This window comes from Dermacentor variabilis, chromosome 4 (assembly GCF_050947875.1).
Source record: "Dermacentor variabilis isolate Ectoservices chromosome 4, ASM5094787v1, whole genome shotgun sequence".
In the NCBI taxonomy this organism is placed as follows: domain Eukaryota; kingdom Metazoa; phylum Arthropoda; class Arachnida; order Ixodida; family Ixodidae; genus Dermacentor; species Dermacentor variabilis.
In genome coordinates, this window is record NC_134571.1 from 166,483,310 (window position 1) to 166,493,004 (window position 9,695).

The window sequence follows — 9,695 nt, forward strand, 5'->3', positions numbered from 1 at the left end:
ATACAATGTTGGCAACTACGTAGGCTGCTTTAAAAAGGAAGTTACTGCGCACTTTTGCGCTTTTTCCATTTCCAGAAATGAAATTAGAGACTCGCGAAAGTGCTCTATAGCAGGACGACCATCAACGTCTGCATGGCAGACAGCGATGCGTGACGTCCAAATACTATGCAGAGGCAATCACATAATGATATCACAAGGAAAACCATCTTCGTTGTCAACCATTAGGTACCTGATTCCCTGTGGGTCCAGAGGGAAATCCTTCCTCAAGAGCCTTTGCAGGACATCCCAGAAGAGCACGCCTTCCCTGCATTACAGGAACACATGTAACTTGCAATGACGACGTGCACGAATCAAAACCGTTCTACCATGCAAAAAAAATTATTCTTTATAACTACTGGGTTCACTATGCCAATTCGCAGTCGGCCCCATTGTTGAATCAATGCTTTTATGGTATTTCATTTGATGTCCATGTCAGTAATGGTGCGTAAAACCATTAGATCGGGGCTGCAGATTATTGTGCAGAAGAAAAAGATAATGATGAATAGCCGGTCAAGGGAACAAGAGTTCAGGATCGCCAGCCAGCTTCCAGAGTCTCTGAAGGAGTACGCTTACCTAGGTCAATTACCCCTGGTCATGAGAAGGAAATTTACAGAAGAATAAAAATGCGTTGAAGCGCATACGGCAGGCACTGTCAGCTCGTGACTGGAAGCTTATCATTAATATTGAAAACAAAGGTGTACAATCAGTGCATTTTACCGGTGCTGGCATATGGGGCACAAACTTGGAGACTCACAAAGAAGCTTGAGAACAAGTTGAGGACCGCGCACAGAGCGATGTAACGAAGAATGTTAGGCGTAACGTTAACAGACAGAAGGAGAGCGGTTCGGATCGGAGAGCAAACGGGGAAAGCCGATATTCTAATTGACATTAAGAGAAAAAAATGGAGCTGGGCAGGTCATGTAATGCATAAGTTAGTTAACCGGTAGACCATTAGGGTTACGGTGCCAAGAGAAGGCAAGCGCGGTCGAGGACGGCAGAAGGCTAGGTGGGGCGATGAAATTGGAAAATTCACCGGCGCTATTTGGAATCGGCTGGCGCAGGATAGGGGTAATTAAATATCGCATGTAGAGGCCTTCGTCCTGCAGTGTACATAAAATAGGCTGGTGATGATGATCAAATGCGAGAGAACATGGCACGTTAGCTACTAGTTATCACCAATAAACATTGTCTTATTAGTTAGCTGTATTGTGTAATTACTTAGTTAACTGCTAATTAATGCAGTGGACTTAATGTTTATCTTTCTAAATATATAATAAAGCTTTTACCATGCGCCGAAATTTCAGAAAAAATGGCTTGTACTGCCGGACTTCGATGCGTCGATGTCCCTCCAAATCCAATTCGGTCCGCTGCCACTTGGAGAATCTCACAGTGTCATCTTTGTCTCGACTGCGCATCAACACCGCAAATTTGAATCCGTGAACATTAACATCATCGACGAGCCCTTTCCCGCCAATGTAACGACGGACGAACCTTTTACCCCTGTATAGTGCAGCTTTGCCGCATTCTAGCTGAACAAAAGCGGCTCAGGAAAAAAATTCAACCATATAATCCAAAGTGGCACTACGTGTAGTGGGAGACATAGAGTACATGCAACTAGAGTGCAATTAGCGGATGAATTCTTGCTGCGCTGCAAACAGAATTTTAAAGATCACCTCATGCATTTCAAACGGGTCTACAAAAGTGTCCTAGGAAAAGGTCTTCAGCCAGTGGAATTAAACTAAACGTGACGTATAGCGTGAGACCATTGTTGGTATTAAGTACGTAAAGTGCAATTTGCGAAAAACGAGGTATTGCTCAGCAATCCATTTTTAAAAAATGCTTCCCATATAGTTATGCCCACCACGTCGCCCTAAGGTCGGCTTCGCTGCAGTATTCGATGTGCCGGATTCCTAGAGTTCGACCGCCATCTCACACACATCACGTTGTAACTTTATGCTATCTTGGAACACCTTAATTAACATTCTACGTCTTCGTCGTCGGCCTCCTGTCCACTCGCGGTGGGGAATGGGGTAGGGAACGCATTGTGGAATGCCAGAAACTAGACGGCGTACGCAGCTGCCACCCTACACCATCCTGCGGTCTATACGACTTGCAGCAGCAAGTCGTATAGAAAGGCAGGTGTACAGAGAGCCGGCATACGAAGAATTCAAGAATTTGGGGGTCGCTGAAGCTTCGCTTTTAAGAGTGGAACGCGATAGCATTCAAGTGTCCTTAAGTGCTTCTCACGCTTTCCTGCAACTGGGGTGTGGGGCTGGTATTCTGTAGGAGTCCACCTAGTGGACTGTCCATTTCGGCCGCTGCTGATTGGCTAGGGCCGCTCGTCTCCTCCACTCTCGTACAGCTGCGTCCAATCAGCAGCGGCCAAAGTGGACAGTCCACTAGCTGCACTCGTACAGACTACACCGCTGAAGCGTATGTAACCGTAATGTTTACTGGGAAACGCTGGCCGCGAACGCTATGTACGAAAGCGGGCTTTGTGGTAGAAACGCGGCCTCTTGCGTGGGCCGCGATGCGACGGAGGCGAGCGCCAGTTGGAGGTATTGCAAGGAGCGGGTCGAGCCGCTCCGCGATTCCCAAGACACCCGCGTCGTCGGCGCGCGCAAATGGCGGACGACGTGGCCGGTCTGTGAATGGTAAAAACGCAGGAACAGGGGTTTCTTTGAGTTTTCGCCTAACAGAATTATGCTTTCTCGTATATACAAATTACAATACGGGAGCTATCATGTCTGTAGTTGCGTGTAAGTCGTAGTTTACCATTTTCCGTGTATATTAGCTTAAGCAATTTAATTATTTCAGTAAATTCCTTGCGTCACATGGAGGGCCTAGGTGTGGGTGGTCCGAAAACCGTTTTGTCGGAACGATGTGCAACGCCGGACACCGACGCCACATTTCCTGCGATACGGGCTCCTTAAAGAGCCCCTCACAAGGTCTGGCCATTTTGAGCTGACAAGCGCAGATCATAGAATGCGCGCCAACGATCTTGTTTGCAAAGGATTACATCGCTAGCACCGCGGAAAGGTCTGAAATTTCAATCCGAATGCTGTTTCCCTTTTTCTCGCGGTGACCGCGCTCCAAGCCGGACGGTGACGTATTCGCCTTCCTGCGCCTACGTACTCGGGTCCGCAATGTGACGTCGCTCGTTGTGACACGTCACTACGAGAATTATTCAAGGCAACATCTGTTATTTCTGTCATATGTTGCTTGAATTGACGAATTGAAGTTTAGAGAAATAGTAAAACACACAAACGGAATGCCTGCGTGTTTTTTTTTCTTTTTGCTTTCCTTCGCACCAAAGCAAGAGACATGTACTTCCGCTTCGTCTGCTTGTTCCCACGGTCGTGCGGTCACGTGCGCAGGTAACGAAACTATGCCATTTTCTACCGTGTTCCATCGCCGCGATCATGCTCTGCGATCCGCTTGTTCTACCTCAGTATTCGTGCAGCACTGAATTATACCGCTAATGTGTCCTTGTGCAGAACGCGCAAAATGTGCGCTGCGCGAATCTAGATAATCACAACTCGTGCGCCGCGCCGCAAAAAGAAAAAGAAGAGCGAGAAGAAAAAAAATTAAGGCGGGGCCCGTGATGTATGCGTCACGCGATCCTCGAGGTCCGGCGTGGGAGAACGAAGGGAAGGAATTTCGCTTGCGGAGGCTAGACGGGACGAGTGGAGAGAGTGTCTCGCTATGCAGTGGAGCTCGCCTCCTGAAATCATGGGTTCGCGACACTGAACTATTTCTATCTCGGCTATTACTGAGCCGATCGGAAAAATTTTTGCGGCAGAACGCTCCCGAGAAGACACGTAACAGCTTTAAGCGTATAACCGAAATTTGCTATGAGCCTGGTGAGGGGCCCTTTAACGAAGGAATGGGTGGCGGGTTCGGGTTGGGAAGGAGCCGTTGTGCAAAATGGGAGAAGCCTCGGCATGTGGAATGCATGCGGTATAGAAAGACCGGGGAAACGCGGTATGTGGACGCAGTACGTCCGTTGGCGGCCGTGAAGTCGTGGCCAGGCTCCAGCAGTTCTTTTCGACATATCGTGAGCCCATATCGTGAGCAATTTAAGCTACCTGCAGACTGATACTCCTTCAAAGCCGGACCACGGCGACTACAGTTAAGTCTCCTTCGATTTTGCCTAATGCCGACAGCTCTTCTTTTTCATATTACTTTCAATATATATGGACACTTCAGCTAAATTTTCGCCGCCGCCGTGGCCTATATATTTAAGTATATCTATACTATATGTTTATTCATGCCCTATTTGCAAGATGGGTGCTACGCTAGGTAACCACCAAAGTCGGTCAAAGCATTTTATGTTCTTGGCTGAATTATTCCTAAAGGTGTTGCAGCGCTCTAGATATTAATCATTTCATAGTACATGCTTTTTATCTTAAACGTTTGCAGACGACATTATGCTCACAATGTAGTGCTCACAATCTGAAAGTGGTGCAATCTCACTGTTAACGCTCTTAGGGGCAGATCATGGGTCCTATGCGATGACATTACAAGCCCTGCAAGGCGTGTTAAAGCTTCAGGGCCCGTATTTACAAAACTATCTTACGCTAGAATTATACATGAGAGCGAATTCTAGCTAATGGGGATGCTGGACATTTCGTTAACGAAGGTGTCCAGCCAATGGTAAAGAGCACTTGCAAATAAGAAGATTTCTGAATACGGCCATAGATATTTCGGTGCACGCGCGTATAGTAGCACTCGCGCATAGTGTAAGGATTGAGGGCTCAATCCCACCGTTAGTAACCAGTTGTCAAGATTGGAGTCGGCCATGAATTAGATGGTAGCTGGCCCATGCCGTCGTCCAACTTATCCACACTGATGGACGTTGATGAAGGGAAGGACTGCTTCTCATCGAGAACGAGGAATATGGGTTTATTTACAGTATCTACATAAGGACGTTGCAGTTCATCAGTCTAGCATGACTGCGAGAGAAAGTACACTGAGCAGCCGCACAACAGCGGTTTATAAACACTAGGTCCTCCCTCGATCCCAAGGTGAGGGAAACGTCATCGTAAACGTCATCGTAAACGAGTCGCCTCTCTGCGGGCGGCACACACACACACTCACGCACACACTTCTTTGCGCGAGGTTCACGGTCCCCAACCGAGGCCAGACGGACTTCGTAGAACTCGGGGTTTACTTCAGAAAAGGCGCCTTTTATTCCCCGAGCTGACCCCCGCAGCGCAGCCCATTGTCTTGCGTCTTGAAGTGCGCGTGGGAAGGGACCTCGAATTACATTCCCCCGGGGACTCCCTTGTTCATAGCAGACCACGTCGGCGGTGGCGGGTTCAGGCACAAAGCTTGCTTCGTCGAACTCATCTTGGCTCCTGCGACGGAGAGTCGAGGTCGCGGCTATTGCTGACGCCGTGAGGTTAGAGGATTGCGGTGGGGTTCCACGAAAAGTTGACGCCGCTGTCGCAACTGGCTGGCAAAACTTGCACTTTAGCGGGCCGTTCTTAACAATAGTTATAGCATCGTCTGAGGAGCTCCAGGGCAACGTTAAACCTTACTGTCACTGTCAATGCCTTCGGGCGAAACTGCCAATTCCTTCCACTCATTTATTGCAAAGCTTCTCTTGTGCGCCTTGTACCTCTCAGCTTGTGTGATTTCGCGTTGTCGCGCGTGTGGCTTTTTTTATTTTGTTTCTTCTATGTGTCGTACAATGTTTGTTCACAGTGCTGATACCGAGTGCACATAAGCTTCGAAGCTTCGCTTGTCTTGTGCCCTCCGAGTGAAACTGTTTTAACTGCTGGGTGCCTCGAAAGGCGACAAGGAAACGTGATGCCACGGCCACATCGCGTTCTGACAGAAAAATGACAAACTGCCGTCCTTTAAATGATGAGCATACACTGGTATCTAACAGGCGTTTGAAGTACCCTTCTTTCCTTTCGCAGGTCGTGCCTTTGGGTATGAGTTGTCGCAAGTAAAGGAGGAATGCGCCCGCCTGGTGGCTTAGCGGATGCGGTGTTTCGACGCCAACCACGAGGTCGCGGGATCAAATCCCGGCCGCGGCAGCCGCGATTCGATGGGAGCGAAATGCAGTAATGCCGGCGTCCCGTGTGTTGGGGGCACCTTGAAGATACCCTGGTGGTCAAAATTATTCTGGAGTCCCCCAATGAAGCGTGCCTCCTATCAAATCGTGGTTTTGGCATGTAAAATCGGAGAATCTAATTCAAGGAGGAATGCCTAAGCAATTTTGGTGGTCACACAGAAACCATAATTAAAGAAAGGAAACACATAACTGCCCCGCAATTCTTTTTTCTTGCTTCATCGCTCACGAGTTAGTGGCAGCGGCCCACTCCACGACGCCCACGATGAGAAGGAATGGACTTTTTTCGAGTAAGCAACTGTTCTAGCGGCCGTCAGGAAAGTGGACGCAACGCGTTATTTTTTTCAAGCACGTGAAATTTCATTTCCCTGCAAAAAAAAAGGAAATACTCGTGAGTTGAGTACAATGCCGCACCACGACTCCACGAGTGTGTCGCTTTGGTCTCGTACGATGCGTTTCCATGTACTGTGTGGCGACATTTCTCTTATTGTTTGACCCCACGTAACCGTACAGCTAGTTCCACGTGCATGTACTAACGCGTTCTTCAGCCAACACTAAAAGCCCTGCGATATACATACCGGTAGATTACAACATCGCCGAGACTTACGAATCAGACGTAGGACGGCAAGTGCAGTTGGAATATTCACAGCGCTAGTGTCGTACTTTTACCAGAACGTCGGCTACCCTCACTCAGCAAGAATCACGGGATGACTCACTGGTAACATGCCGCAGTTTTTCTCTTTTTTTAATTGACCGTGTGCGCCAAACGAGTAAAATACGTTCGTCATTCCCCCGCCGGTTTGTGCAATCGACAGTATAGCCAATGTCCGGCATGAGACTCGACACAAACGCTAAGCTTATTGCTCGCCTACGTCGACGGACAGGCCGCCATTGGAATATGAACCTGGCAACGTTTAACGCTAGAACGTTATCTAGTGAGGCGAGTCTAGCAGTGCTATTGGAGGAATTAGGGGGCAGTAAATGGGATATAATAGGGCTCAGTGAAGTTAGGAGGCCGAAAGAAGCCTATACAGTGCTAAATAGCGGGCACGTCCTGTGCTACCGGGGCTTAGCGGAGAGAAGAGAACTAGGAGTCGGATTCCTGATTAATAAGAATATAGCTGGTAACATACAGGAACTCTATAGCGTTAACGAGAGGGTGGCAGGTCTTGTTGTGAAACCTAATAAGAGGTACAATATGAAGATTGTACAGGTCTACGCCCCTACATCCAATCATGATGACCAGGAAGTCGAAAGCTTCTATGAAGACGTGGAATCGGCGATGGGTAGAGTGAAAAGTAAATACACTATATTAATGGGCGACTTTAATGCCAAGGTAGGCAAGAAGCAAGCAAGCTGGAGACAAGGCAGTGGGGGAATATGGCATAGGCACTAGGAATAGCAGGGGAGAGCTATTAGTAGAGTTTGCGGAACATAATAATATGCGGATAATGAATACCTTCTTCCGCAAGCGGGAAAGCCGAAAGTGGACGTGGAGGAGCTCGAATGGCGAGACCAGAAATGAAATAGACTTTATACTCCGCGTTAACCCTGGTATCATACAAGATGTGGGCGTGCTCAGCAAGGTGCGCTGCAGTGACCATAGGATGGTAAGAACTCGAATTAGCCTAGACCTGAGGAGGAAGAAACTGGTACATAAGAAGCCGATCAATGAGTTAGCGGTAAGAGGCAAAATAGAGGAATTGCAGATCAAGCTACAGAACAGGTATTCGGCTTTAACTCAGGAATAGGACCTTGGTGCAATGAATGACAATCTTGTGGGCATCATTAAGGAGTGTGCAATGGAAGTCGGTGGTAACTCCGTTAGGCAGGATACCGGCAAACTATCGCAGGAGACGAAAGATCTGATCAAGAAACGCCAATGTATGAAAGCCTCTAACCCTACAGCTAGAATAGAACTGGCAGAACTTTCGAAGTTAATCAACAAGCGTAAGAGACCTGACATAAGGAAGTATAATATGGATAGAATTGAACATGCTCTCAGGAACGGAGGAAGCCTAAAAACAGTGAAGAAGAAACCAGGAATTGGCAAGAATCAGATGTATGCGTTAGGAGACAAAGCCGGCAATATCATTACTAATATGGATGAGATAGTTCAAGTGGCTGAGGATTTATATAGAGATTTATACAGTACCAGTGGCACCCGCGACGATTATGGAAGAGAAAATAATCTATAGGAATTCAAAATTCCACAGGTAACTCCGGAAGAAGTAAAGAAAGCCTTGGGAGATATGCAAAGGGGGAAGGCAGCTGGGGAGGATCAGGTAACAACAGATTTGTTGAAGGATGGTGCACAGATTGTTCTAGAGAAACTGGCCACCCTGTATACGCAATGCCTCATGACCTCGAGCGTACCGGAATCTTGGAAGAACGCTAACATAATCCTAATCCATAAGAAAGGGGACGCCAAGGACTTGAAAAATTATAGACCGATCAGCTTACTGTCCATTGCCTACAAACTATTTACTAAGGTAATCGCAAATAGAATCAGGAACACCTTAGACTTCTGTCAACCAAAGGACCAGGCAGGATTCCGTAAAGGCTACTCAACAATAGATCATATTCACACTATCAATCAGGTGATAGAGAAATGTGCAGAATATAACCAACCCTTATATATAGCTTTCATTGATTACGAGAAAGCGTTTGATTCAGTCGAAACCTCAGCAGTGATCCAGGCATTACGGAATCAGGGTGTAGACGAGCCGTATGTAAAAATACTGAAAGATATTTATAGCGGCTCCACATCTACCGTAGTCCCCCCTAAAGAAAGCAACAAAATCCCAATAAAGAAAGGCGTCAGGCAGGGAGATACGATATCTCCGATGCTATTCACAGCGTGTTTACAGGAGGTATTCAGAGACCTGGATTGGGAAGAATTGGGGATAAGAGTTAATGGAGAATACCTCAGTAACTTGCGATTCGCTGATGATATTGCCTTGCTTAGTAACTCAGGGGACCAACTGCAATGCATGCTCACTGACCTAGAGAGGCAAAGCCGAAGGGTGGGTCTAAAAATTAATCTGCAGAAAACTAAAGTAATGTTTAACAGTCTCGGAAGGGAACAGCAGTTTTCAATAGGTGGTGAGGCATTGGAAGTGGTAAGGGAATACATCTACTTAGGACAGGTAGTGACTGCGGATCCGGATCATGAGACTGAAATAATCAGAAGAATAAGAATGGGATGGAGTGCGTTTGGCAGGCATTCTCAGATCATGAACAGCAGGTTGCCATTATCCCTCAAGAGAAAAGTGTATGATAGCTGTGTCTTACCAGTACTCACCTACGGGGCAGAAACCTGGAGGCTTACGAAAAGGGTTCTACTCAAATTGAGGACGACGCAACGAGCTATGGAAAGAAGAATGATAGGTGTAACGTTAAGGGATAAGAAAGGAGCAGATTGGGTGAGGGAACAAACGCGAGTTAATGATATCTTAGTTGAAATCAAGAAAAAGAAATGGGCCTGGGCAGGACATGTAATGAGGAGGGAAGATTACCGATGGTCATTAAGGGTTACGGACTGGATCCCAAGGGAAGGGAAGCGTAGCAGGGG